Below are 27252 nucleotides of genomic sequence, written 5' to 3' on the forward strand. Positions count from 1 at the left end.
CTATGGTTTATGCTACATATCAATATTTTTAGCATCTCATTAAACTTATGCCTGATTAAGTCAAACCAAATATCTATTTGTGTGAAGAATGATATCTTGATGATTCAAAACAAAAGATATTAAAACAAACAGCATATCCACTAAAAATACGGAATAGATGGGGGTACATCCACCCAGTACTTACTGGGTCTTCATTTTCTCATAGATTACTATCTCATTATTGGAGAATGGCACATTCTTACTGTCCTTTGTTCTTGAAGAGAGCCAAAATGACATCACTATGTTAGAGTTGAATCACAGTGTGTCCATCTGTGGCTGATTAGATTAATACAAGCTCAGAATGCTCTTACCACAGGTTGCATACAAATAGCTCTGTGAACATTTTGAGTGAATTCCCTAACTTTGCGTATCTCATCTTTTTTTCTGAGCTAATTCAATTTTGCTTTGCTCACAGAACACAGTACCTTCTCTGATGAGGGTACGCTATACTGGATAGAAAAACAAGCAAGGTTGGTATAACAACAATAAAAATTAATTTTCAAAATATCACAATGTTCTATTATTGAGAAAGCACCAACAATCTTGTTATTGAGTCATTTTCAGTCATGTCTGACTCTTTGTGAGTGTTCTTGGCAAAAATACTGACTATTTGTCATTTCCTTCATTTTACAGATAAGGAAATTGAGGCAAACAAGATCATGCAAATTGTCCAGATTCACATAACTAATAAGTGTCTGTCTGAGGTCAGATTTGAACTCAGGAAGATGAGTGCTCTGGATTTTAGGTCTATCTCTCTCTCCACAATCAGAAATCTAATGGTTATGGAAACCATTCAAATTCAGATTGAAATAGGGGCACTAAACTGTATTTAAATGTCCCTGCTGGGACATTATCTGCTTTATTGTGAAGGGCAGGTAGATAAAAGCCTAGCTCGGGAGTCAGGAAGTTTCATCTTCCTGAGTTCAAATGTGACCCACTAGCTGAGTGACCTTGGGCAAGTAACTTAATCCTGTTTTTCTCAGTTTCCTCATCTGTAAAATGAGCTGGAGAAAAAAAAAAAAAGGCAAATCTTTCTAGTATCTTTACCAAGAAAATCCCAATGGAGTCACAATTGAACAAGAAAAAAAATTAGTTCAATAAGAAAAGCAGTTTCCAACTCAGGAAGATCTTATAAATTCTGACTGTGGGAACATTGACAAGACTTTAACATTTCAATGGCCTAGACAAAAAAAATACCATAAATTGCAGAGTAAGTACTGTTCTGTCAGCAGCCAGATAAGAAGCATTTGTTAAGAACTTACTATGTGCCAGGACTACCTTATGCACTAGAACTATTAAAAAAAGGGAAGAAAATAATCCTTGCCTTCAGGAGCTTCTAGTCAATGGAAGAGACAATATGAAAATAATAATGTACATATATGTTTTATACAAAATAGATGGGAAGTAATCAGAGAGGGGAAGGTACCAGCAGCAGAGATATTGAAAATTACTTTAAATCAAAGACATCATAAACAGAAATCAGGGGAATTAAGATGCAAAAGTTCCTGAAAACAGTATTCTATGGCCAAAAGATAATCAGTACAAAGATTCAGATAGGAGATGCTGATCACATGGAAGGACTATCTAGAAGACCAGAGGTGACAAACTATAGAGTATGTTGAAGAGAAGAAAAAGAAATGAGACCAAAAAGGAAAGTAGAGATCAGTTATGAAGAACATTAAATGACAGATAGAGGACTAAAGACTTGATATTTCTATCTCTGCTACAAGATATATCAAAGAGGAGATGGTAATCAAGTATCAAATGCTGCAGAGAAGTCAACAACATGAGAATCAAGAAAAGATGATTGATTTGTCAACTAATGACATGAATTATAGGTATTATAGGAGCCTTCAGGGGAAAGAAGAAAGGAAGGAACTATTATTATGGAGTTTGGGATAATAAATCAATTGGGAAGGAAAAAATTATTTCCTTGCTTCAATGAGGGCCCAGTTGAGATTAGTGAACCTACGTTCATGGTAGATCCACTTGGCTCAGTTTCATTATCCCCTTGAGTTCCATTCCGCCAACATGAAAGACTTTGATGATGATGGGAGTAGTTCATGGTTGGGGTTTGACAAAGTATGACCAGTGATAAGACAAGGGGTAAGAAATTTGAGAGTTAAGTTTGCTCAACAAGGAGGCAAGATAGGGAAGGAAGAAAAGCATACCCTTTGCATTGAAAGGTAGAATTTCCTGCCCCCAGAGACACCTTATGCCAATGAAATCACAGATCCAGTCCAAAAGAAAATTAAACCACATTGTATAAGTCATATCGATTAAATCAATAATACAATTTCTAACACTTTCTTTTCCCTGTCATCATTGGAGGAGAAATCTATTGACCAATTGAGGTTGAAGTAAAAATGCATCTGTTTTGCAGCTGAGTACCAACTCTGATTACAAACAGTCTAACATTCACTTTCTTTTTAATGTAATTTTCACTGTAAAATAAAAATCTGGGTGCACAAAAGAATTGTACAAAAATAGAAAATGAAGCAACCTATCCTGTGTGATTAAAAACTAAGAGCATCATCTTTCTTTCCCACAATTGGAAAAAGAGCTACATGAGTTGGAAATACATTTATTTACCTGTCACTGATGGCATATGTATTCACATAGCTCTCCTTTTTTCAAGGTGTTACAGATATCAGAAAACAAAGCCACTGCATCTACTGTTGGGGGAAGAAAAAGAACAATAAAGACACTGGTTTCAGCTATGTAAAGGAGAATAATGTGGATTAGGAATGTGATGTTGTAAAAAGAGCTTCTGCTCTTTCAAATCCTATCTCTAATATTTAATGTCCATGTGATCTTGGGAAAGACATTTAACTACTCTCAGTCTCAGTTCCCTCACCTATTAAATTGAGGGGGATGAACACTAGATAGTCTGATCTATGACCCTAATATAATAGAAAAAAAGACAATAGAAAATGTGGATTCTATCTCTTTAAGTTAATGTACATGGCCTTCATTTATTTTATCCTTTGGTAAATAATCAAAGTGTACCATTACATATTTCAAATACAATCATCCAAAAATATTGCTCAATTGTTTACAGGATTTGGAGTCTGTTTCATCAATGCAATATGTTTGTTGAATAAATAAATTTCAGAGTGGGGAAAACAAGAAAATAGAAAAATTACTAAATCATTAGCTACTTGAGGACAGGGATTGTGTGTAATTTAGCTCCCTATTATACTAAAATCACTAGCACAGTCTTCCCTCTCTTCTTCTTGTGAAGGGAAAGAAGGAAGGAAGGAAGGAAGGAAGGAAGGAAGGAAGGAAGGAAGGAAGGAAGGAAGGAAGGAAGGAAGGAAGGAAGGAAGGAAGGAAGGAAGGAAGGAAGGAAGGAAGGAAGGAAAGGAAGGAAGGAAAGGAAGGAAGGAAAGGAAGGAAGGAAGGGAAGGAAGGGGAAGGGAAGGAAGGGAAAGGAAGGAAGGGAAAGGGAAGGAAGGGAAAGGGAAAGGAAAGGAAAGGAAAGGAAAGGAAAGGAAAGGAAAGGAAAGGAAAGGAAAGGAAAGGAAAGGAAAGGAAAGGAAAGGAAAGAAAGGAAAGGAAAGGAAAGGAAAGGAAAGGAAAGGAAAGGAAAGGAAAGGAAAGGAAAGGAAAGGAAAGGAAAGGAAAGGAAAGGAAAGGAAAGGAAAGGAAAGGAAAGGAAAGGGGAAAGGAAAGGAAAGGGGAAAGGAAAGGAAAGGGGAAAGGAAAGGAAAAAGCAAAGGAAAGGAAAAAGCAAAGGGAAAGGAAAAAGGAAAGGAAAGGAAAGGAAAGGAAAGGAAAGGAAAGGAAAGGAAAGGAAAGGAAAGGAAAGGAAAGGAAAGGAAAGGAAAGGAAAGGAAAGGAAAGGAAAGGAAAGGAAAGGAAAGGAAAGGAAAGGAAAGGAAAGGAAAGGAAAGGAAAGGAAAGGAAAGGAAAGGAAAGGAAAGGAAAGGAAAGGAAAGGAAAGGAAAGGAAAGGAAAGGAAAGGAAAGGAAAGGAAAGGAAAGGAAAGGAAAGGAAAGGAAAGGAAAGGGGAAAGGAAAGGAAAGGGGAAAGGAAAGGAAAAAGCAAAGGAAAGGAAAAAGCAAAGGAAAGGAAAAAGGAAAGGAAAGGAAAGGAAAGGAAAGGAAAGGAAAGGAAAGGAAAGGAAAGGAAAGGAAAGGAAAGGAAAGGAAAGGAAAGGAAAGGAAAGGAAAGGAAAGGAAAGGAAAGGAAAGGAAAGGAAAGGAAAGGAAAGGAAAGGAAAGGAAAGGAAGGAAAGGAAAAGGAAAGGAAAGGAAAGGAAAGGAAAGGAAAGGAAAGGAAAGGAAAGGAAAGGAAAGGAAAGGAAAGGAAAGGAAAGGAAAGGAAAGGAAAGGAAAGGAAAGGAAAGGAAAGGAAAGGAAAGGGAAAGGAAAGGAAAGGAAATAGGAAGAAAGAAATTTAGAGAATAGAACAGTAGGAGAATGGAATTTACAGCAAGGCAAATTTCAAGTCAACACAAGAAAGAACTGTCTAACAATGAATGCTATTCAAAAAGAAAATGACAACTAATTGTCAGTGGTTCTAAAGTCAAGAAGACATGAATTCAAATCCAGACCTTGACACCGAAGAGCCTCTATAAATTTCAGTTTTTTCTTCTATAAAATGAGGATAGTAATAGCTTCTACCTCTTAGGATTGTTGTGAAGATCAAAATAAAAAATATTTGTAAAACCCAAGCAAGCCAAAAACATTTATCAAGCACTTTCTATGTGGCAGGCACTGTGTTAAGCACTGGAAATACAAAAAGAGGCAAAAGACAGCTCCTGAAATCAAGAAGCTTACAAACAAATGGGAAGAGCTTATAGCAAGCTATAGCACTTGGCACTTAGGAAGCACTTAAATTTTTTCCCCTTTTATTTTTTCCTCTCCCTCAGAAGTTTCATAGATTTTGAGCTAGAAGGGAATCTTAAAGGTCATCTAATCCAAACCTATTTTACAGATGAAGAAATTGAGACACAGAGCATTCAAATGGTCACACAGGTAAATATTAGGATGAAATTTGAACCCAGGACTTCTGATTCTAAATTCTGTACTTTTAACTCTGCCTCTTAGTGAGCTCTCTGTTACTGAAATAGAATCTAGATATCATTCTGTGGAACACCACAGATATCATAGCTATGGAATCTAGGTATCATTCAGGGACTCCTGGTTAATATAGTGAATTGGAAGGCCTGAAGGTATCTTAAAATCTTAGGAATTTAATTTCTATAAACTCATCCCTGAGCAGTAGCAGAATTCTCCTTATAGAAATGGAACAGGGGCCTAAAAGTCCATTCTGAAGATTTTCCTATAGTTTGACACAAAGAAATTCGTAATTCTTCAACTACAACATAGCACACTCTTTAGAAATATGGCTCTGCCTGTAACTCCTCCACCCTCTTTCTAAAATTAGTTTGGGTACCCAGACACTAGTATAATTACATCCTCCCCATGCATTTTTTTTTCCAAGGGACCAGCTCATGAAAAGTTTCTAAATAGGGAAGATTGTTGCCGAGGCAGGAAATTGAAAGTTATGGACATATAAGAAAACCCTGGGCATATCCCATCTGATTGGAGCATATTAAAAAAAAAAAAAACTGAACCATGGAAATATCTCCAAAGAGCTAGAAATATTTAAAAGGAGGAACACTGGGAACATGGCTGTTCCTGACATTGCTCACATTTCACTCCAAAGACATCTAGAGAAGGTTCTCCACTATTACTTGGACTCAGAAGCCAGAGTTATGGCCATTTCCATTTCACAGAAATTCCAGGATTTCTTTCTTTTTCTCTTTCTTTCTTCCTTTCTTTTTGCAAAAATTGAGCAACAACAGTGCCCGTTCCCAAGGTTACCAAGAATTCTAATTTCAGTTCCTCAATATCCATTTTTATCATGTAAGACTGCACTGTGATACTGCAGAACTGGCTACTCTGGGCTTCCTCTTACTCTTCTCATTATTATTTTTCTCTAAGTTTCTCACATTCTACCCCCATTTAAACTTCCTCTCTCAATTTGCCTTTTCTGTGTATTTTTTGAACAGTTCGAATTAAAAATATAGTACTGGAAACACTACTAGCCCAGAGCATGGAACTTGGAGCTTATTTGTTTTTTTATATAAAATGTCTATTTGTAAATATATGCATTTTATATTATTTCCTTTTTTGCATTTAAATGAATTATTTCAAGAAGGGGTTCCTAGGTTTCACCACACGGCCAAAGGGAATCATCACACATGTTAAGAGCATCTGATATCAAAGGATGGGGCTGCACCTGTGGTTTCATCAGTATGGGGAAATGCCAGATAAAGGAACTCCTACCGTCTCTATGATTTAGAGTCAGAGAGCTGCCCAGAACAGGGCTTCTTAAACTTTTTCAACTCATGACCCCATTTTTGCCCAAGAAATTTTTACATGACCTTGGATACATAGGTATACAAAACAGGTATAAAAACCAAATAATTATTGAAAATAAATGATCATTTCATGACCCCTATATTCAATTATAAGACTCCATATGGCCTCACAACCCATGGATTAAAAAGATGGGGCCCCAAAAAACTGAGAAGTTCAGTGATATAATAGAGGAAATTAGATCAAGTAGCTAGTTAGTGTAGCCTTAGATTACTAGTCCTCAAAGACCGGAGTTTAAATCCAGCTTCAGATAGTTACTAGCAATTTGACACAGGACAAATCTCTTAAGCACTTTCTGCCTCAGTTTCCCCAACTGCAAAATGGAGATAAAAATAGGATTTATCTTTTCATATTGTTTGGATAATAAAATGAGACCCTAAAGCACCACATAAATATCCATAGCTTTTTTAGGTTTTGTTTATTTTATTTTATTTTTTTTGGCAAATATATTGTCCATTTCTTTCTTCTGCTTATTTTATAGATTTAACAGAGGTTAATTGACTTGCTCAGGCTTACCAGCTAGTAAGTGTCTGAGGCTAGTAAGTGTCTCAGGTCTTCTGACTCCAAACTCAGCACTCTATCCCTTGTGCCATTTAATTGCCTACCTAGCTGCTGTATAACTATCTGTTATTAAATTCAGGTTCCTAGGTCAGCTCTCTTTATATTATGTGTGTGTTTATGTGTGTGTGTATATTTATACCTAGCTATACATATACATACACATACACACATCTATTTATCCATATATATATATATATACATACATATGTGTATATATGCATGATTTTTATCCTAATTGAACATAAGCTACTTGAATAAAAAAACTTTTTTTTGTTACTGTATGCTCAATGTATGGCTTATGGTAATCATTTAATAAGTATTTGTTCATTGATAAATTGCTTTATAATGATTAGTTTTAATAGTGAACTGTCTTCAGAACAGAATGACAAGATGGAGGGGACGATGATGAGAAGATATTTTATTCAATTCCCCAAGCATTTAAGGTACTATTTTGTACATATGACAGGAATGGGGCTAGAAAAACAATACTGGGAATTCTTGTTGTTGTTGCTCAATTATTTCTGTTATGTTCAATTTGGGGTTTTTCTTGGCAAAGATAATGGAGTTATTTACCTTTTCTTTCTCTAGCTCATTTTAAAGATGAGCAAATAGAGGTAAACAGAGTTAAATGGCTTTCCCAGAGTCATATAATGGCTATATATCAGACATATAGTTGAACTCATGAAAATGAGTCTTATCCATTCCAAGCCCAGTGCTTTATCTACTTTGCCATCTACCTGCCCCCAGTACTGAGAATATAGAGGCAAAAATTAAGCATTTTCTTTTTTTTTCCTTTTTTAACAATTTTATTTTATTAAAGCTTTTTATTTACACATATAGGATAATTTTTAAGACAAGATTTGATATCAAGAGAAACGTTAAAGAGTATCTGCCTTGACTGGAAAATTTGGAAAATGCCCTAAAGCAGAGCACTGCCATGTAATGTACAGAAAAGAGTGATGGTTTCAAAGTTAGAGGGTATGGTTCAAATCCATATCCTGATTCTGTCATTTATTACCTAAATAAATTTGGGAAAGATATTTCTTTAAGCCTCAGTTTCCTCATCCATAAAATGAGGCAGTTAGACTGATGACTCCTAAGGTGTCCACAATTTCAGTTTAATGTTCTCAGCTTCATAAATTACAAAGCTCATAACTAGTGTTAGAAACGCTAATGCCTTATCTTACACCAACTACTGGATACTAGTCCACCCATTAGATAAATATTGAGCATTTTCTTGTTGCAGAATATTAGGGGAAGAAGTTCCACATAGTGGAAAGAGCCTGAAGCACCAGCTATCTGTGACACTGTCAGTTCCATCTCTTAAAAATCCATACTTGCTCTTTTTCACGGCCACCTCTCTAACACAAGCCCTTCTTACTATGTGTCTGGATTGTTGCTACAACTTTCCTCCTCCACTCTCAACCTTCTTCCAACCCATCCTTCCTACTGCTGCCAAAAACAATGTTTCTTAGCCATTGAGCTGGTTTTGTCATTCCTCAGCCAAAAAGAATTATAATAAAATAAAAAATAAATCTGTGACTTTCTATTGCCCCTGCAATGCCTTTCAAATTCTGCTTTTTAGAATTCAAAGTCTTTCACCAACTTCTGCCCTTCTACGTTAGGGCATTACTCTACAATCCAATCAAACTAATTTTTTTTGCCTTGTAGGCACATTTTCTGCTTTTCTAACTTGGTGCTCATATTGTTCCAGGTATATCAACCAAGTATACTTTTCTCCTCTCTCTTAATCTGTTTGAATTGTTTACCCATCTCTTAAAGTCCCACTTGTGTACCAATCACATAACCAGGATCTTCTAGAATTATTGTTTTGTTGGCAGATATGCTCCTTATTAGACTTTGAAAGTTCTTGAGAGCAGTTATCTAAATTTTCTAGCCAAGAATAGTTCTCTAAACCAGTAGGAACTAAATAATTTCTGTTCACAAAAAGCTCCCATTCTAACGAAACATACAAGGTCTACCTCCCTTTTCCATGTCTTTATAAAGGATACCTTCCTGGGCCTATAATGGTCTCCCTCCCGCCACAATCCTCTCCATTTCTTGGAGTCTCTGACTTTTCTCATCAGATTCCACTTTCTGCTTGAGACCTTTCCTAATTCCTGAATTTGTTAGTGCTGCCTTCTCCCCCTACCCACCCACCTGCAACTGATTTACTTTCCATTTTTAAATTTTTATTCATGTGTAGATTTTGTTGTCCCCCAGTCTTCATATAATTTCCTTGAGAACAGGGACTGTCTGAATTTTTTATCTTTGCATCTTGTATCTAGCATCATGCCCAGTACACAGTAATTATGTAAATGAAAATTGTATTGAATTGAAATTAATTAAACTGAATTGTTTAGCAAGTCAAGTAACCTCTGTGGACCTGAATATCTATGTATAAAAAAGAGAGTTATAAGATGAATTCTAAAATTCATTACAGATCTAAAATGCCAAGATTCTATTAAATAGTTGGCTGCATATGATATCAATATGTATGTCTGAGCCATTTTCAGAGAGATTATTTGTTTGAGGGGAATGGGTACTCTGAATTCTTCCATAATAAACTTCTTAGGAGACTAACACATCTGTCTGAAATTTAAACCTTGATGTTAGAATGAATTGCAGATAAGATTTTGAGCAGAGGAAGCTAAACAAATATGTTTCCAGATGTGATACTATCTACATAGGTCTTGCTTCTGGGTAATTCAATGGTCAATTCAGTCGATGCATAGTAAGAAGCAACTTAAATAGCTGATGGGGGATACAAAGTCTTAATAGATATGATCATAGTCCTCCTATAATATACAGTCTAGTGGTGAGATGCCATATATTCAATTAATTAAAATGCAAGATAATAGCATAATCAATGCATTTAAAAGGTGCAACGTATTGTGAGACATGAAGGAAAGGGACTCCGAAAAAAAAAAATGGGGGAAAAAGCTAACATTAGGGTTGGACTTTACAGAATGGATGGAGACTCCAAAATCAAAAAAAGGGAGGAAAGATATGTAGATTTAACATACTTGCTAGCTAATTACACAGCAGGATATGTTCCCTTCATATTTGAACAAAACATTCCTATTGCATTATCATTAGAGCACACACACCAGTGTTCTTCCCCAAAATATGTCATGGTTCATATGTAGTTCAAGACTCCAAACATTTATACTAGGGAGAATATAATAAGGTGATGCAGTAGACAAAGTACTGAATCTGGAGTAAGGAAGACTCAACTTAGTCTCAGAAACTTACTAGTTGCATGATCCTGGGCAAGCCACTTCACTGTTTGCCTCAGTTTCCTCATCTGTAAAATGAGCTGAAGAAAGAAATGGCAAATTACTCCAAGTAATTTGAAAAAAAAAAGGGGGGGGGAGAATTACAGAGTCAGAGACAGCTGAAAAATGACTGACCAGCAAAATAACAATAAGGGAAAAATTCGGACATGTTCTAGGAAAATTTAAGGGGGAATGAGAAATTACTCTCAGCAGGAGAGATTAGCGAAGGCTACATGGCAGTGGTGGCCGTCAATTGGATCCCAAAGGAAGAGAAGGGTGGGGTTGTTTTAAAGAGACTGAGATCATAGGAGTGGATGGCAAAATTACTAAGGCAAATGTCAATGTTTACTACCACAGTGTATGAAGGGAAGTAACACAAAATAAGGTTGGAAAAGTAAGTTTTAAGAAACAAATTAAATGATCCCATCAATATCAGGTCAAGACAAGAAGCCTTCCATTGTTAACTGGCTTGTATATGAATTATACCTTCAGATATGGACTGACTGGCATCCAGTTTAGATAAATTATTTTACAAAAACAGGGATAGGGATTGAAAGTGAACCTGTGACTAGCTAGAACATGAAACTAGTAAATGAGGAAACTCCCTTACTTCTAAGTACAAGTTGGTACCTTTTTTGGAATATGTCATCTTAGGAATAGCCTAGAGTACTGAAAAGTTAAGTGGCTTGCCTAAAGTCATGTAGTCAATATGTCCCAAACCAGCATGCATAAATAAAGTATGGCTAAATACTAAATCCCAGCTAATTGATGAAAGAAAGCAATAACTTGCAAATTCTATTGTAAATTTTGTTCTTAAATTTGATAGTTTGTTTAGTTGGATGATATTTTTGGTCATTACAGCACAGTTTCATTCAACTTAACAGACAATTATATTGAACCTACTATATACAGGGGGCGCCCCACTAGATATTGAGGAAATAAAATTGGAAGAGGTGCTCTACTTAATGCTCTAAATGCTTTATTTTTAAAAGCAAATATTTTAATTATCTTAATCATCAGTAAATCAGAATTCATTAATTTTTTTTCTGTTCCCAAACGTTTCAGGGTGTGTTCACAGAGACTAAATTATCCATTTATCACTGGAATCATCAAAAGGATCATAAAATGTAAAATAATGAGTCATTAAACTCTGATATGGCCAATTCTAAGTTGTGTGTGTGTGTGTGTGTATCACCTAAAAATTAACTAAACTCTCCTTGAATCTGCCTCATATTTTTATCTTTTCTCATCATTTGATAATGAAAAGTTATCTCAAAGTTTGATGCCTAGGTTTTAAATTTTCCATAAAATGACTTTTTTTTTTAGTGTTATCCAAAGACACTTGTTTGCCTCTTAGAACATCCTCCATCCTTTCATTATTTCATTTCTTCTTTCCTGGACTTTTCCACTTCCATGGTATCTTTGTCTTCTTCCTTCCACATACTAACACACTGTTAACTATCAGGACTGAATAAAGCAACTCCAGATGACTTAATTACTCCAAATCATTAAATTTAAACATAATCAAGACAATGTTTCTCGCCTTATTTTCAGTCCTTTGATAATACCCATGCTTGCATGTCATATATAAATATGCACACAAATTTGCGCAGTGCATATATATATGTATGCACATGATGTATATGTATATGCATGCAAATATTTGTACATACATGCATGTATTTATGTTGATAAATGTGTTATTTGTATTTGTATGCTGCATTGTATGTATGTATATGGATAAGTGGCAACTTGAAAAGTGGATAAAAATTCAGGAAGACCTTATTACCAATCTTGCCCCTGATACATTGTGGCTTTAAAGCCCTAAACAAGTTACTCTAGACCAGAGGTATCAAACTCCTGTTCCAGCCTCAAACCTCAACAAAAATCCAGTGTGCACGAAACCAGATTAAAATATAATCGGGATATGTTTAACAAAAACAAATAAAAATACAATGTAACATAATGTTAATTTGTAGTTTTCTAAGTCAATATGGAGCCTACAAGAATTTGTTTCTTTTTGAGGTTGACAACGTGAGATTATGAACTTCAAAGAAGTACTTTAGCAGAAGCTTCCTTTTTTAGGATAAGGAAACTTGGACAATTAACATGAGCAGTTATTCACAACAAATCTAAGAGATTTGTTCCGGGGCATTGGCTTTTCCAGGGTCCCCAAGGTCTGCTTTCTATTCTTTAACACTAGTCAGCCAATTGCACGTACACTCTGTGACCACAGTAGCACACTCCCACTGATGTGTTCAAAGAACCCATAAGCTATCATGATTCCCAGAATCTTTTGCAGGTTTGTGCTATGTAGCTTCCAACCCTATCATCTTCTAAGATAGTTTGGCTCTGCTTAGCCTCCAGCTTTCCCACCAAGCCTACCATTACAGAAAACACATTAGATTTTCTTTATTTCACCTTCTCTGACAAAAGACTCCAGCACATACAATGCCTGCTTCTGCAATAGACTTTTAGAAAAGTCCCGTAGTGCTCCAAGGCTGTGAAAGTTTGTTTTCAATACTAATCTACCAGAATTACATAGAAGGCAACTGTCAGAGTACCTGCCAAAATATATTTAATATGTAGCTAATAAAATATTCACTCTTCCCACTTGGTTTTGCACAACACCTGCGACTTAACCAAGAATGTTTTGGGGTGTGCCCATACTCCTCTGTTCACATTTCAAGTCTGGACCCACGCCAATCTGAAAGAAATTTTTGTCTAGAAACAGCTTCCTTTCTTGCAACATCAGTTGTACTATTGCCAAATACATCAAAACAGCAAGGGAACATCCCCTCTCACTGACTCCCAGCAGTTCCTGAACTCCAGTTATAGCAGTTGCAGAGTGCCAACAACCCCTATCTGGCTCTGTCAGTCCCTTATCAATTTGAGCTCCCCTCCATCTGTCCTCACCAGCCTTGGGGCTAAATATCAGGGCATTTTCAAATGGATTCAAGATGCCAAGTCTCAAGTAACTGTCTATTTGTTTTGTCAGTTAAGGAGGAAACTCTGGCAAGATATAGAGCTGCCAAAATCTTCACTTAATGGTTCAGGGATAATTCAGAGCCTTTATTTGTGCATGGGAGACAGAGAAGTGATGGGTATTTTGTTTGCTTTTTCACTCCCTGCCCACCTTAGAAAGCATTTTAAAGGCATACTTCATCATCGCCCACATGCTAACAAATAGAGCTTCCCCTAGTTTAGATGAGACACATTCCTGTTTAAGTAAGACCATTCACTGACTCCCATTTCCCAACAGAATTTAGTGGTGGGAGAGAGGGGTTTGATTTCCTGAATAATGACTAGCAGTGTGATACGTGTGGGAAGGTCGGACTTAAGACTGACTCACTTGGGAGCAGATGCTAGGGATGTTTTCTTGAGACAGGACTGTGGGCACCTGTTACTGGACAGGAAAGTGATATTTGTCCACCTCTGACTCTGTGTTCTATTAGGAAAGGCCTTTTCCTTTGCTCCTGAATTTTTAATGTCAGAACAAACTAAGATTATTCCAATTGTTCCCAAGATGTTAAATATTTATATGGCCTCGGAAGTCTTAAGGTCAAAAAGGAAATGCACCTAATAGAAGCAATGTGCCAAAGAAGTCAATATTCATGATACTTAAATTTTTCTACGCCTTACATATCCTATTCAATTATTTAGCCCTAAATGTCTTTGAGGTCAGAGAGGATGAGGAGTGTAAGCATAACTAATGGCATTTCTGTGAGAAAGACAAGACAGCCTGGAAGTTGATGACATTTAGAACACTCATAACTGCTTCACTGAATCAGAAATCTCAAGCTAAAAGGGACTTCAAATGATATTAAAATAACGCCTTGCCCAAAGAATAGGTCCTCTCTAGAGGAAAGAACCATTCACACTTATCAAGTACCTAGTGGAAACAATATGGAAGAGTGGAAAGAGATCTGGCTCCAGAATTAAAGACTCACAACTGGCTACTATGCTTACTAGGGAAGAGGGAGAAGGGGGAGAGGGGAGGGAAGGGTGGAAGGAAGAGAAGAGAGAGAAAGAGAGAAAGAGAAAGGAAGGAAGGAAGGAAGGAAGGAAGGAAGGAAGGAAGGAAGGAAGGAAGGAAGGAAGGAAGGAAGGAAGGAAGGAAGGAAGGAAGGAAGGAAGGAAGGAAGGAAGGAAGGAAGGAAGGAAGGAAGGAAGGAAGGAAGGGAGAGAGGAAGAGAGGAAGTGAGAGAAGAAGAGAGGAAGGAAGAGAAGAAGAGAGGAAGGGAGAGAAGAAGAGAGGAAGGCAGGAAAGAAGGAAGGAAGGAAAGAAGGAAGGAAGGAAGGAAGGAAGGCAGGCAGGCAGGAAGGAAGGAAGGAAGGAAGGGAGAGAGGGAGAGAGGAAGAGAGGAAGGGAGAGAAGAAGAGAGGAAGGGAGAGAGGAAGAGAGGAAGGAAGGAAAGAAGGAAAGAAGGAAAGAAGGAAGGAAGGAAGGAAGGAAGGAAGGAAGGAAGGAAGGAAGGAAGGAAGATAGATTAGAAAAATTGGCTTTAAATTCTTTGACCTAGAGTGGCCCTGAGCCCTGGTATAATTCATTTTATTTGTTAGTACCCCAGGCCAGATGTGTCAAATCTCTTGCCCATGAGGGCCCCAACATTCTAGGATGTGGCCTGAACCAGATTAAAATATAATTAGGAAGCATTTAGTCAAAAAATAATAAAAAAATACAACAAGCATACATAATGTTTTATTTTAAAATTGTCACTAAGTGGCCTGCAGAGGATCCTTCTGTACAGTCTCGTGGCCTTCATTTTTATGAGTTTAGCCCCACTGCTCGAGGCACTCTTACATGGTAACTTGCATATAAGCCATTGATCTAAATTGGGAGGAGATGGGTAGTCTTCCCTTGGGAGCTTTTTCTCCCAGTGAATCATGGGTCCATTCCACTTACAATAGTATCTTAAGTTGCCATTTAACTTTCTGGCTTGTAAAAGCACCAGCACATCATTTCAAAGTTTGAGAAACTGACTAAAGTCAAAGAAAATAACTTAGCCACATTCTCACATGTACGCCTTCCTCTCCCCAACAATTTTACTGACTGAAAATAAAATGATTCAAGCAGTTTCCTCCACTGAAAAATGAGAAGGTTGGATCAGATGGCCTCTAAGGAACCTTTTAGGCCTTGATCTCAGAGCTTATGAGCCTATGAAATGAGATAAATTGCCTCATGAGTGAGGATAATGAATCAATAAGTGATGTGAGGCACATTTTAATCCTTAAAGGTCAATGTGATGATTACCAGAGTGGACAGACCATATTGTTATTAAATAGAATAGCATCTCTTGGGTTATATATTCTCTCTTCTTTCTCTCCCCCTCCTTTTCCTTTTTACATAATCTAATCTGTAGCCTAAAGCAGACAGGAAGGAAGAAGCAGTCATAATTGCTTGGCAGATAGGATGAGATTTGGTAAAGACAAGAATGTAGATAATTTTTCTTTCTTTTCCCAGCTCAGTTCTTTCTCCTAAACAATGTGGCCAATGATATGAACAGGAACACCTGATAAAAGCCTGTACTCGGTGGTACAGGCTTGGAATCAGAAGTTGATCTGGGCAAGTCACTTAACCCAATTTGCCTCAGTTTCCTCATCTGTAAAATAAGCTGGACAAGGAAATGGCAAACCACTCTATCATATCTACCAACAAAACACCAAATAGGGTTATGAAACTGAAATGACTGAACAAAGCATCCTGAACTGATCCCCAGCCAGGGTTCCTTCACTTAAGCATTCATTTCTAGTGCCGGTCATCACAATGCTCCTCCAGTTATCACACACGTAATCCAACCATGCCGTTTCACAATTTGCTATTTTATAGATGAGGAAATTGAATCAGAGAAAGGCTAAAGGACTTGTTCAGTTCACTCAAGTCAGTGGTTAAGATGAGATCAGATCTCACAGTCCCCTAAAGTTCTTGGCTGAAGGCAAGGCAAGAGTCAACCTGCCTCATTTTTTTTTAATGCTTCAAGATTACATTCTTCAATCTCCACTTCACTCTTCTAAGGATCCCTAAGAGAGAGGTCTGCCCACTTCTTGCATAACCACTTGGAGTAGGAGAAAGGGAAAGTCATTTCCTGTGAGGGAGGGAATGTAGTAATTAGGAGGGAGTGGAGTGGGTGGGGTGGGCAACTACAACAGCGACAGGACCACTGCGTGGGCCCTGAAAAAAACTGTAGGTCCTGGGGCCAAAGGGACCTGACTCAGCCCTAGCAAACAGATCATTATCAACTGTTCTTTCCTTTTGAGGGGAAAGAAGTTTGGAGCCACAAATTGATATGTAAACCTGAACAGAAAAAGCTATTATACTTAAAGTAGCAAAGCACTGGTTTGTGTAAATAAGGACAAAAGGAGCTCAGAAGACCTAGCTAGCATCATAGGTCTAGAAATGGAGGGGACTTTAGAAATCTAACCCTTTCATTTTGCAGAGGAGAACACTGAATTTCCGCAAGGAGAAATAACTTAACCAAGATCACACAAGCAATGAAATATATTGCCCTTTAAAAGATTCAAGGCAATGAGCAAGATTTAAGAAATAGAAACTAGAAGGGCCATGACCAACAAATAATCAAAGGAGGTAGTTATTAAGATAAGACATAAACTCCATCCCAAGTCAAAGTTTTAACACTCTTACTCCATGCAATCCTAACCAACAAGTTTGTGGTAAACATGAGAACTAGCGTTTTATGACAGACTTTAATTTTTGCATTGCACAGTTTGAAGAATCCAAATGAGGGGAATTTCAATCTGTTTTAGGTACAGGGAAAGCAAAGATAATGAAAAACAGTCTATGTCCTCCAAGGAGTTTACATTCTCCTGGGGGACGCCATATTGAGAATCAGGCATGGGTAATCATCATTTGCTTTTCTTTTATTCTTCAAAATTCTACATTTTATCAGTATTTCACTTCTTACTATCCCAGTCTCCTCCTCCTCCCCATCATCATTGTCAGCATTTATGTAGCACCTACTATGTGCCATATACTGTACTAAGCACTTTTTACAATTATTATCTCATTTGATCCTCACAAAGACCCTACAAGGTAAAGGCTATTATATCCATTATACTGATGAGAAAATGAGAAACAAAATAAAGTGACGGTAAAATGACTTATCTGGGGTCACACAGCTAGTAAGCATCTGTCACTGGATTTTGTTAGCTGATAAATAAGGATTAACTGATCATTCAGGATTCCTTAACTCGGAGGGTATGATTTACTTCAACTACTATGCAGCAGATATATTGCATTTTATGCAACATATTTGATTATTCTTTGATTATTCAACCTGCAGCAAATTAAATAAACCATAAAAATGTGGTAGTTATAATATGTACTGTCTTCTTTACATTCTATAAAGAATTTTTTAAAAAATGGATTATCATCCAATGCTGCTTTGTAAACTGTGTTTAGGAGAGAAAGATGATAAACTAGAAGGATGGAATGAGGCACATTCCAAGATATGGCCAATGTACTGACTGCTTCTTGGAAAAATATATATGTTTATTAGTAGGTAAGCTTCTATTTGGAGGAGAGGTGAGTGTGGGTGGCAACAGATATGCAGAAGAATTGTAATCTCAATAAAATTGCAAAGCACAGGGGGAAAAGTACACAAAGTAAAACCAACAGAGTAATTTTGTTACTATCCTTTAAAATTATATAGGTATATATTTATATTACATATATATATATATATACTTTTTGAAAATTACATAACAGAAGTACATGGCTTCTTATATTTTATTTTTTCTTTGTGAAAATATTAGTATTTACTTGTAATTATCAAGCTAACAATAAAAAAGTGTAATGGTCCTTTCGTCTCTAACAAAAAAGAGTAAAAAAATTAAAGAAGAAAAAAAAAAAAAAAAAGGAAAAGCTCACCCAAATATTGGTCTTTGCTAGGCTTTGATCAAAAACAAACCAAACTTAGAATATTCCTCCGTAGAGTTTGATGATAAGCAATTAATCAATAAGCAAAAAAGTAATTGGTCATCTATTATGTGTCCAACCTAGACTAAGCGCTGTAGGGAAATATAGAGTAGGGAGGAAAGAGGGGCTTTGCTCTTATAGAACTGGTCATTTAATTAGGGAGATTAGACATATACAGATAAAAAGATAATTTATTATTCTGCAGTAAGGAGCAGTAGAAATCTAAATTCTGTTACTTTCAATCTGTTTGACTTTAAGTGAATTGCTTAATCCTCTGGGCCTTAATTTCCTCCTCTGTAAAATGGGAAGAGAGGTTGAAGAAGTATGGGAGACAGACTAGATGCTATCTAAGAGCCTTTCTAGATCTTATCTAATGAATAGTAAGTTTTATGGCAAGGACCATATGGATGACAAAATAAACATTCCAACAATAAGGAGGAAAACATGTTTTTGATGGGCTGGAGTGATAAGAAAAAAAAAAGTTCAGAGGAAAGGGAAATCTCTCCTAAGCAAGAGTAAAAAGCATGTAGCTAATACCTATTGGATTTAGGCATCCAGTAGAGCTGGTCTTTAGAGGAAGATGTAAGAGCCTTAGGCAAATCCAGTGAGGGGTGGGGGAAGAAGGAGGGAACAGCAGTGGGGAGAGAAAGCGAGGAAGGGAGGGAGAGAGGGAGGGGGAGAGAGAGACAGACAGAAACAGAGACAGAGAGAAAAGACAGAAACAGAGACACAGACACAGAGACAGACAGAGAGAGTCAGAGAGTGACAGAGACAGAGAGCAACAGAGACACAGACACGGAGACAAGAGACAGACAGAGAGAGACAGAGAGAGAAAGTCCTGAGTAAGTTTTTTACCTTCTATATATCTTTAAGATGAGAAAACTGGACTAGATGATCTCTACATCTTCTTTCAGGTCTATAGAGATTACCCTGGACAGCTCATTGGTACACATCTAAATAAAGTTCATTAAAGCAGGGATGCTGTCCCTGGAGTAAAGAAAAACTGGGTTCAGATCCTGGCTCTGGCATTTATTATCTGTATAACCATAGATACAACTCTATGAACCTCAGTTTTCTTAAGTGTACTGTGTGGATAGTAACATCTGTAGTATAGAAGTCATAGGAATTCTCTAAAGCTCAAACTCACATATGCATATGTATATATGTATGCATATACATGCATGTGTGCATTTGTTTATATATACATGTGTGTACATGTATATAATATATAAAGGTCAACTGTTATTATTAAAAATCCTCTCCCTTCCTATCTTTTCATTTAAGTCCCTCATGTTTCATGAATCATTACCCGAACATTCTACCCCATAATAAATGTTCTTTCTTGTAGACTTGCAGCCTTCTCTGTCTACACCACCCTTTTGGAAATTCTTGCCCTGTGACAACCTTTGCATTCTTGTCATTTGACTCACATTATAATATAAGTTCTCATGTATTTGGACCTTGTTTTCCCATATGTGTTATAGAAATTCATTGGGTGTTAGACTCTATTTTATATATTTTTTAAAAATACACATATTTTGTTTGAGGATGGACTGAGATAGATAACCAGTGAAGAACTAAACAAGATTAGTGGGATAAAGAATATTTTCAAAGGAATATATAACTGGAAAAATGGTGGGCCAGTCATGTGGCAGGGAAAACCGATGATAACTCCCACCAATCACCTTGCCATCCTGAAGAAGACTAATTGGATATTCCCCCAAAGGGAATGAGGGGTCTAGAAGAGTTATGTCAATAAATCTTTGACAATAAGCTTTATGAAAACAAAAATCTATTTCCTCCATCACTTTTTCAAGTCTACACAATGAACAAAATATGTTGCTTTTGCCAGTTTCCAAAGAGTAAATGCTCACATGAAAATATAACCTGCTCTTATAAGCAGGTCCAAGCTGCCTCCAACATATATGGATCCCAGACATTTTCTCTTAACTCCTGACTTGACTCTTCTGGACTTCTCTACTTCCTGGACAATCTCCTTGACAGAAAGGGAAAGGGATTCCCTTACCCATGATTTCTAATTCTCTTTTATGTGCTATCTTCCTCCATTAGAATGTAAGGTCTTTGAGGGTAGGGACTGTCTTATTTGTATGTATGTGTATCCTCAGCATTTAGAATAGTGCCAGAACATAGCGCATATTTAATAAATGCTCTCTCTATATACATTTAATTTATGCATCCATCCATCCATGTATCCCTGTATGCAAGGAGTTTTCAATCTAATAGGACATTCAGTATCAACATCTACATCTCAAAAACTGGCAAACAATACAAATCAGAACTTGATTTGTTATTTTGAGGATTGTCTACTCTTAAGAAAGTGGTAGGGAAAATGCTAATACTGCAAATTAAACTTAAATTTATGATATGTACCCTTTTTGGAAAGCTGATTTTTAAACATTTACGAGCACATCTACCATCCATCCATCTCTATCATCCATCTATTTTTCTATCATCCAGCCATCTATTATCCATATCTATTATGTACCTAATCACCTGATTATCTACTTAAGAGCCCATGTGTTTCAGCAGGAATTAGAGGAAGGTCCACAAAATATTAGTTGGATTCCCTTTTGGAAGGCTTGAAGGAAGACTTGAGCTTTCCAGGTTGAGAGAGCATAGAAGGTTTATGATTTGAATCTTTGGAGAGAATGCCCACATTCACAAGATCACAAGTCCCTTGAAATGTCTGAGCATAAGTTGTTCAATAATGGTAGTTCAACGGAACTATCTACTGCAATTCAGCACATAGTTGCCTGTTCACCCTCAAAGTGTTCTGACAATGGTGAAATCCAGACTGGCAGTCAATATGTGGTTACATAAACTTCTCTAATTCTCATGAAGCAATACATGCCTTGTCTTAAAACCATGGAACATGCAATTAGATAGATGCATTTTCATAGGAGACATTCCAAGTGTCCTTTGAGAAATAGCTTTGAATTGCCCATTGTTCAAAACCATTTTTTCAAAAACAAATAAGAACTCCCCAAACTGGCTGCCATTCATAGCTTCCCCTTTGATGAGAAGTCAAAGGATCAGATATCTAGAGCTAGAAGGGACCTCAGGGGCCATCTAGTCTGACCTCCCTCATTTTATACTAACTTTCCCAAGGTCACACAAATAGTAAGTGGCAGAGTCAGAATTTGAACCTAGAGTCTTTGACTCCAAACTCAGCCCTCTTTCCACTGTCACAGCATTACAAGTGTTTGTTCATTTCTCCCTTCTAACATTGCTTTCCATCCATTCTGCAGTTATTTTGTAGGTGCCAATTGATGTTGATGCTGTTCCCATACTTAGAATGTAACCAACTATAGAACAAGGAATTTTTTTGCTTTTTATTTATATCATCAGAACTTAACTTAAATATCGGGCACAATATAAACTTTAGTAAATGTTTGTTAGTTGATCGATCAGTTAGTTGCCTCCTTAGTTGGAAGATGGTTGAGGACCTTAAGCTTAAAGTTGTAAGAAATGCTGTTAAGAATATGTGGGGGAAAAAGAAATATTTTCCCAAAAATTTCTTTCTTAGAGTACTTTGTCACAGATTTCCAAATTGCTTGAGCAACAGCTCAGTATCTATTATATATCTATTACTACAAGAAATACTCAGTCTTTACCATTTTAACACCTGGTGATATCATAGAAATAAGACTAAAAAAAGATGCTGGAAATACCTTAAAATATTTATAACAATCACTATTTGAATAATTCATTTACATAGAATAAATTAATGACAAAAACATAAAATATTATTTTCCTTTGAAATTAACTTCAAGAAGAACCATTTCTGACTTCTCAACCTTTATTCCCATAACCAGCACCCATGGTATAATCCAATAAGTGTAGCATGGTATAGTTTGTTTTTTTCTGTTTTTTTCTTTTTCTTTATTAAAGCTTTTTATTTTTCAAATCATTCTTCAACATTAGCCCTTGTAAAGCCTTGTGTTCCAATTTCCCCCTTTTCCTTCACACCCTCCCCTAGATGACAAGTATCCAATATATGTTAAACAAGGTAGAAATATATGATAAATCCAATATATGCATACATATTTATACAATTATCACGCCATACAAGAAAAATCAAATCAGACTAATAAAAAAGAGAAACAAAATAAAATGCAGGCAAACAACAACAAAAAAAGTGAAAATGCCATGATGTGAACCACATTCAGTTCCCACAGCCCTTTCTCTGGGTGTAGATGGCTTTCTTTATCACTGAACAATTGGAACTGGTCTGAATCATCTCATTGTTGGAGAGAGCCCCATCTATCAGAATTGATCATCACATAGTCTTGTTGCCATGTATAATGATCTCCTGGTCATGTTCATTTCACTCAGCATCAGCTCATGTAAGTCTCTCCAGGCCTCTCTGTATTCCTCCTGTGGGTCATTTCTTACAGAATAATAATATTCCATAACATTCATATACCATAATTTACCCAACCATTCTCCAATTGATGGGCATCCATTCATTTTCCAATTTCTAGCCACTACAAAAAGGGCTGCCACAAACATTTTGGTACATACAGGTCCCTTTCCCTTCTTTAGTTATTTACTTCCCATCTCTTTCTCTAGCCTCCAACAAATCTAGCCAAAAATGCTTTATGGCACATGTTGGGGAAATATGTTAGAAGATTCAGTTAAAGAATTATAAATTAATTTCCCTGTACCTGGCTTTAATTTTAATTATGTCCATGCAAGAAAGCCATTGGACCAAATATAATCCTAGTAAATTTAAAACATCTGATCATTGTAGCATTACAATGGGCCAGATCACAATCAACTGAAACTTTCCTCTGCCCAATAGTAATTCCATTTGTGAATTATCCATGACCATTTGACCCAGGTCTGTCTACCCGGTAACATTATCTTGAAGACTGCAATTTTATTAACCTCAGTGATTAGAAAAGCGAGTATTCCAAACTTCTCAGTTGATTACTCTCAGTGATGATGTTTCCCCAATGTACAAGTTAAGCTTGTCTTGCTGTATTTGATGTGGGAAATTCATTGTGACCACCGTAACCTGGTGTAATGCCTCAGTGAAAACACCATGAAGAATTTTTATTTAAGTCATGTTCCACAGAAGAATGGCACCTAGGTTTTTAAAACATCCATATATATACACAACTTCAAATAATTTTTTTAAAATGCTTCTAGGAAGAAATAATAATCTTTCAAAAGAGTTGACTAATCATTAGGTAAATAGCATGGGGAGAGAAAATGTCTAAAGGAATAAACTAATAAGATTGAATTTTTAAAAATATCTACCTACCAACTGTTTTCAGTAAATATCTGTATTTTTTTTTTTACTAAATTCTTAGAATAGAAAATACATTTGAATGGGTTTTTTGTTGATAATATTGTTGTTCTTTTTAGTACTGTCATCTGTGGACTGGCCACAAAGGGATAGGTTTTTTTCCCTACAAAAAAAAAATGATAAAATCCCAAGATAGATTTTTAGCCTGATATCATGAACTTTTGTTTTCAATATTTTCTTTTGTAATCATTTACATATTATTTTTGCATTTAAAAACAAGATTCTAATATAATCACCAGATTTATTCTCCAAGGGGTCTATGCCACACCAAAAAACATTTTTAAAAATTAAGAAGCTACATACTAGGGCATCAAGGAGTAACTTGCACAGAGACAATGCCTACATACCTGAAGTCACTGATCCTTGAAAGATAGAAATAAATATGTTTTTAAAAATCAAAATATGTTTATTGGCTCGAGTAAAATCTCATCCAGTTGATGGATGCATGGAAGGTGAGATATAATTGGAGTTGAATGAGCCTTAAAAGCAAAAGATATCAGACATGAAATCATAGAACAACCATTATTAAAATCATAATATAATAATATTATATTATAGTTCATGATTATACAGGGATTCTCAAAATTCTTAATGAAGTTTTTAAACTGAATGGTCCCTATTCTGTGGGAACTTATATTTACTAAGGGAGTTGGGGCAAAAAAAAAAGAAAAAAATAGCTATACAGTTGGGTAGATACAAATAACCTTCTCCTTCCCTTACCCTTCCAAACCACCCTCTTGGCAACTTCAAGAAAGAAAATTCATTTGGGTAGGAATTGTTTATCTCCTATACCCAAGGAATTCTGCAAGAACAATAAGAGACAGTCAAAGGATATCTACCTGTTCTGAAGTAGAGAGGGAGCAGGGAAAGGGAAAGGGTCCCTCTCCTTCACATCTTCACATAGAAATGTTATGTCACCCCCCCCCCATATTGAACAGAAAACTGCCCATACATAAATTTTATCTAATTGTGCTCTCTGGAAACCTGCCAAAAATCTTTCTTTCTACATCTATGATCCTTTTAACCATTTGTCAATAATTATCACAGCTACAGTTCACCTCTGCCCAGCCCCATCCTACTACCACAATATAAATCTCTAGTTCCCTCAAGGGATTGTTGCATGACATAGTATCAAGTCTTTTTTTAACATTCCAGAGATCCTTCCTGCCGCATTAATATCCTTTTCAAAAAGTGGTACCCAGAAAATCAAGAGAAAAAAAGTTTCTCTAGATGTGGTCTTTCCAAAGCAGATAACAATGATGACATCCTATCTTCTAGATACTAGACTTCTAGTGATACAGACTAAGATTATATTAATGGGGGGGGGGACTGAATCACACTAATGCTATTTATTGAGCTTATGATAAAATTATTATAAAAAATTAAAATTTTTACATGTTCTTCATATAGATAGGTAAGATAGAGCACTTGTGCTAAGTGCTAGGAACCCTGAATATAAGCAAGCAATAAGGAATTTAAGATTCTAAGGGGGATGGTTTACACATGGAAGAGATCTGGAAGTTGGGGGTGGAACAGAAGCCTCATAATAAGCTCAGTCTGGAAGTTTCCAGGAAATGAAGTCCAGGCAAAATGAAGGAAAAGCCCATCTATCAGAATCTAGAGTGATTTCAGAGAAGTCCAAATTTCCTGAGGAAATGAGGTGAAGATGAAGACTAGAATGGAAATGTCACTACCTGGAGATATAGAGAAAATCACATCTCCATCCTCTGCCTGTATGATTGATTCAGGATTTTTTTTATCCCTTTTAAATTTCATCAAGTTAGATTTGATTCATTGTTCTAGATAGAAAAATAGTTTTTATACCTCAAACTATTTCTTTGATGACTGGAGAAAAGAGGGAATTGGATGGCTTCAGCTCTGCCTCACTTAAATCCCATTCAGGAGCACAAGTCAAGACATTACCCTTGTGATGTCATTGGTTCAAGAACAAAGGACAAAGAACAACAATAACTATAGCTGTCATCCCACCTACATCTCTCCATCTCATCCAATAGGATGTCATGAGAAAATTCATCAAATTCTTACTGAAATCATAATATTTTTACAGATACACACCCAGTACCACACTGTCATGACTTCCATTAGAATTTTCCTTCTAAATAAATAATAGGTAATAAAAAACAATGATGCATGCTAGGTAACCAACTTAAAATCCATCCATACATAAAATTGACGTCTACAGCATTATGCTAGATCCACTGATCTAGTATTCTAGGAATTTTGTCATAACAGGAAATTACTTTAGTCTGGCATGACTTGTCCTTGAGGTTGTTTAAAGTCTCTGAGCATTATCACAAAATGTTCTTGAGGGTTTTTAGGGGAAAAAAACACAAAAAGAACAAACAAACAAAAAAAGCCAACTCAAGAACATAAGTTGATTCCTTAAATCAGTTTCCCTTTGCAAATCCCCACAAATTATCTATTGATGACTTGAAGCTGTCAAGAATTTTGCCTGACATCAACAGCAGGCTCACCAGTTTGTAAAGTGGAGAATATTATTTTAAAATTAAATTAAATTTTTTATTTCATGGTACACTTTTTGGAGATGCCTTCTGAAAATCATGGTGACAGGTCAGATTGAGATTTTTCCAGTTTGTTATTCAGGGTATTTTTATTCATTGTGTCCTGTGATTAGATTGCATTGGAATGGGATAGGAAAGAATCCTCTTTTCCTGCATCTTTGTTCATACTGTAACCCACCTTTTCCCACCCCCACTTCTCTAACTATACAAATCTCATCTATCTTTCAAGGTTCAATCCAGCCTATAAAATCAGATTTAGAGTTTAAAGGGATTTTAGAAGCCTCTGAATTTAACATCTTTCATTTTGAGATGGAGAAACTCAAGTACAGAGAAATTAAATGGCTTGTCTAAGATTCGTAGCTCCTACTACAATATATCTTTACAAGACATCATAAGGATACCTTTGCTTTTAAATATTTGAAGAAAATGCTATTTTAGGGAAATGTGAGTGAAAATAAAGATTTTTTAAAAATAAGTTCAACAGACTTGATGAAATTTACCCACGTACCTGTTGAGAGGCCATGGACTCCCGATTAAGAACCCATCCCAAACTGCTCCAACCTTTTGCTCTTTTCTATCTATGAATCTGTAGCACTGTCTAGACACTCATTTTGCAACCATTAGGGTCCTACTGGTGAGGCATCCATGGTAGAGTGAATAGAATGCTAGCTTCAGAGTCAGAAAAACTTAAGTAACCTCTGACATACCCTGAATGTGTGATCTTAAAGAAGTCGCATAATATTTCAATGTCCTAGGTGACTCCCTATGGGAATAAATTGCAGATACAGTGGGGCTCTATTTTGATGAAAGGATTTTCCTCACAAGTATTTTTCTTATCTAGTCCAAAAAAAGAATACTATAACAATAACTGTCATTTATATAATGCTTTAAAGTTTGCAAAGTATAAAAAAAAATCTTTTCTCATTTGATTCTCACAACAAGCCTGGAAGTATCATCTTCCATCCAATGTCCACATACACACACACTCTAGCTCACATAATGGAACATGTCCCCCAACTAACTCAAAGCTTCACGTATTGAGCCTCCAAGGAAAAGGTAGCCACTGAAAACAAGATCACCTTGGGAGAAGTTTAAGGATTCTCTTGTTTATGGAGCACCAATTGCGTCAGTAGCTAGGCAGATCAGAGCCCAAAACACATTTCCAGGA

At 36.3% G+C, this 27252-nt stretch overlaps 1 long non-coding RNA gene across 1 annotated transcript in view; it reads right to left on the reverse strand.

Annotated features, from left to right (window-relative positions):
• LOC141544683 (uncharacterized) overlaps nt 1–27252 on the reverse strand; it is a 285498-nt gene that overhangs the window by 173834 nt on the left and 84412 nt on the right. The window contains exon 3 of the long non-coding RNA XR_012482757.1: nt 2632–2714. This is a non-coding gene — a long non-coding RNA (uncharacterized LOC141544683). The remainder of the gene's footprint in view (nt 1–2631; nt 2715–27252) is intronic.

This window comes from Sminthopsis crassicaudata, chromosome 5 (assembly GCF_048593235.1).
Source record: "Sminthopsis crassicaudata isolate SCR6 chromosome 5, ASM4859323v1, whole genome shotgun sequence".
NCBI classification, from domain to species: domain Eukaryota; kingdom Metazoa; phylum Chordata; class Mammalia; order Dasyuromorphia; family Dasyuridae; genus Sminthopsis; species Sminthopsis crassicaudata.